We start from the raw sequence: 4,216 nt of genomic DNA, 5'->3' as shown, positions 1-4,216 counted from the left end.
TATATATATATATATATTTCTTAATGAAAATAAGATTAAAATGTATTAGAAAACTTTACTTAGATTATTATTTTTTATTTTTAAAATTAAAATGGAATTGTTTTTCTGAAGCAAAAGAACATAAATGTTGTCCTCAAACAATTTCAAGATTTATGCTCATTTTTAGGAATTTAATTGAAGAATGACAAATTGGAATAATTCAAAGTTAAATGATAGTTAATTTTGTAAAAATTTATCTTATGTCAGTCTGAACAAAATAAGGAAACTTCTGTTTGACATGAGATATGAGACTTATTTTTATTTATTTAATTTTAGAAGACAAAGAAACAAGATAATTAAATTAAACTCCTGAAGAGAGATTACAAACTTGTTTGTGTACAGTACATCTGATTTGTGTGTACTGTACAGTACTTGCTCCAGAAAAAGCAATTTAACTGAATTTTTACATTGAGGAATCATGAACATTCCTCAATGTAAAAATGATAAGACTAATTCAAGAATTGATTTACATTATGTAGCAGAAATTCTGTGTTCAATTTTTTTTGAATTTTACAAGGTCTATCTGGAAAGTTTGCAAACTTTCCAGGCAGACCATGTGTATCAAAAAGACTTGAACCAAACTGAATCAAAATTTAAAATGTAACTTGATAAAAAATTGATTTCAAAAATATTACAATGAACTGAAGTTTTATTTCAAATCAAATAATAATCAATATTTTTTAAACAGTATTAACCCTAGATAACTAAACTTAAATTATAGTTACATTATAACTAAACATTCATTGAGCGGACTACGCATTAAAAAATGTTAATATCAACAAAATTGTTTAATAAAAAAAGAACTTGTTACACGGCACAATAGTATGGATAAATAGGAACTAAATAAGATAAAAATATTTAGGAAATAAGGTTACACGCAGTTGCTACATATGTTAACATTATGGGGGCCGCAAAATGCATTTTTGCATTTCATGCAACAGTGTTTTGTCATTCGTCGAGCTTTCGATAGACATAAATAGCATATTTTACGCGGATTGGATGCAGAATGAGTAGGAGCTTTTACACTGGGCACATCACCTAGAATATCCTGTATTATGGTTCTGATATCACGCCTCAAAGGCAACTGTCTGTATGTAATTGCTGTCGTAGCCGGGGCTCCATGAGTTTGTCTCCCATCTTCATAAAGAAATCCCGCCGGGACATCGAGTGTTTTTGTTTCTAATATTATTAGAGACATAGATAGCATAGCTGTCAATTGCCAATAGGTTTAGCATATTATAAAACATGCATAGTTGCCACTTTTTGGTTTTTCTGTTATTACTCATATTTGAACACATTTGATCTACTGTGTCTACCACACACTTGTACTATTATAAAAATGTATTATTTGTGGTTTTCCTGTATTTTCATCAATGTTAAGTTGATCATCAGTAGTTGACAAAACATAAACAACTTTATTTGACTTGGCTTTGTATGAAACTAATGTCTTATTTCTGTCGTAGCAAAATATTGAAGTACCAACAGCGTGTGATTTAGAATTTTTTTAATTTTTCAGGAATTTCTCTTTTGTTACTTCTAAGAGTGCCAACTAAGGTCAAATTATAAGGTGACTTCAATAGTTCATCTGCCAAAGATACAGATGTGAACCTGTTATCCATAGTAATGTTACAGTTTGTTCCATGTAAAATCGATGTTATTTCCTTTATGAAAAACATAGCCAATATTTGTTTCTGAGGATCAGTACCTTTTCCCAAATAGGAGATGGCATTTATCACGAACTAACTGTTTACATCTGCAGCCATAACAATGTACACGACTTTGCAACAAAGTTACCTAGTAACTAAACTTTCATCCAGCGGACTATGAGATGGCCGTAAGTCGATTTCTAATTGACATGTGAAAACAATTACATCACAAACAACACTGTTTATTCAAATTATTAAGGTAGAAAAAGAATGACCAGCAGGAAGTGCGGGAAAGTTTCTGAATTTCACTTTCGAGCGGAGATGCATCATCGTGTGGACGAATGATTAGTTATGTAGGGTTAAATAAATTGAATTTTATGCATCCATATTAACTGAGCTCAAAAGCCTAGGATTGCCTTATAGATTTTCTTTTTTTACTAATTCATTGATTTTAATATCTTTTTCTCCATTTTATATTATTATTTTACATTGCAATCTGTGGCTCTCAAAGCTCTGTTATATTCAAAAATAGAAAAATGAGATACATGTGTATGTACAATACATACACACAAAAATAGAATAACATTTATAGATATAACTTTTTCATTCTTTTTATTTTTTTATTACTATTTGGTCAAACAACAGTATTTTCAACTCTTAGTTCTCATTTCCTTATGTTTCTGTAATTTTTAATTAGCATTAATACTGTATGCTACAGTTAATTTGTTTTATGTTTTAATAATAATAGTGATTATATCTGATAACAATATTGAACTTTAAGGAATATCATTTCTTGTTTCATGATACAGTCCTTAGAATATGACAGGATACAATCCTGTAATATAATAAAAATATTTATGTCAAAATAATTGCAGCAGAATATTTGTAATATTATTATTATATCTCAATATTTTATTGTATTCACAAAAGAATTTTAATAGAAATAAGAAATATAAATATAAATAAAACTTTTTCAATTCTTTTCTGAGATATAATCATCTCAAAAATATTAATAAACTTAAGCACTTATTATATATGATTTGTGAAAAATAAATAAAGGATTTCTGTTTTTATAAATATTTCTAAATTTTTTATTTTTCCTTTAACTTAGTTTAGAATTTATTTTAATTTATTGTCAGTATTTTATTCAATTAAACCAATGATGTATTGGGTTGTTCAGAAAGTAATTTAGTTTTTTTTCTGTGGAAAAAGACCCAATATTTTTATAATAAATAAATATTTTATTGAATTATATATTGACCATTTTGGTCAAATACCTGTTGTCATCATTTCTGTTAGTAGCATGATTTCACATTCATGAAAGTTTTTATCGTTGCTTACAAAACACTGATCCAAGTGATTTTTGACATCGTCATTTCAAGTAAATGTCTTAGTTAAAAAAATTTTGTATAGACCAGAACAAGTAATAATCTGAGTGTGCTCGATCTGGCAAATATGGTTAGTGAGATAGCACGTCCCATCTAAGTTATAACAGTTTCTGACGAGTTACCAAACTTGTGTGAAATTTCACATTATCGTTGTAAAACACTACAACTGTTTTGTTCATCAATTCTGGCCGCCTTTTCTGTTTAATGATATCACTCAATTTGTTTACTCGATGGCAGTACACTTTCAAATCAATTGTTAAATTGTCTGGTAAAAGCTCCAAAAAAAAAAATTTTCTTAAAATTCCATCAAAGATAGCATCTCTCCTTAAGAACATGTGGAACTCATATATCGAGCTTTGAAATGAAACCAATTTGTTTCAAGTAATCATAAACAGTTCAATTTGACAAATTTAATCTCTCAGTGATTTCACGTGTTGTTATTTGACAGTTTCCTTCAATCGGTACCTTTATTTTGTTTTCAATGGCTTCAACTGGCCATCCAGAATGTGCTGCATCTTCAATATCGAAATCGCCAGAACGAAATTTTGTAAACCAGTTTTGGCACTGTCGTTCCGTCAATACATCTTCTCCATATACGTCTCACAATTTTTTTCTCGCTTGAACAGCATTCTTACCTTTTCGGTAATAAAAGAGCAAAATATGCCAAAAATGCTGCTTTTGATCTTCCATATTTGATGGGACACAAAAAATAAACAATTGCACAAAATCAAACAAAATTTTTTACAAATAAGCCTTAAAATGCTAGCTGTCAAAATATATAATGATAATACAGTTTAGAATGAAAATGGCGGGAAAAATACGACTAATCCGTCTAGTGGTAAAAAAAACGAAATTACTTTTTGAACAACCTAATACATACTATGTAAATCATTGGCCCATGGGCTAAATGTAACCTGTGGTATGTTAATCCAGTGCACTAACATATTTGACACATCAATTGTAAATGATAAAAACAGGCCTACTTTTTGTATACCTAAAATATACAAAATATATGTGCGCCTGTCTACCTATGACTTGTGTTCAATTCGGACACCACTGTATTAAATAATCATTTCTCAAAACAAATTATATAAAATTTTAAAATTTCTCTATTATGTTATGATTAACTCCAGTAATTGGAGT

The sequence above is a fragment of the Centruroides sculpturatus genome, unplaced genomic scaffold (genome assembly GCF_000671375.1).
Source record: "Centruroides sculpturatus isolate CEXI.00-Female unplaced genomic scaffold, Cexi_2.0 scaffold427, whole genome shotgun sequence".
Classification (NCBI taxonomy): Eukaryota; Metazoa; Arthropoda; class Arachnida; order Scorpiones; family Buthidae; genus Centruroides; species Centruroides sculpturatus.
Note: the sequence above shows the minus strand (reverse complement) of the source record.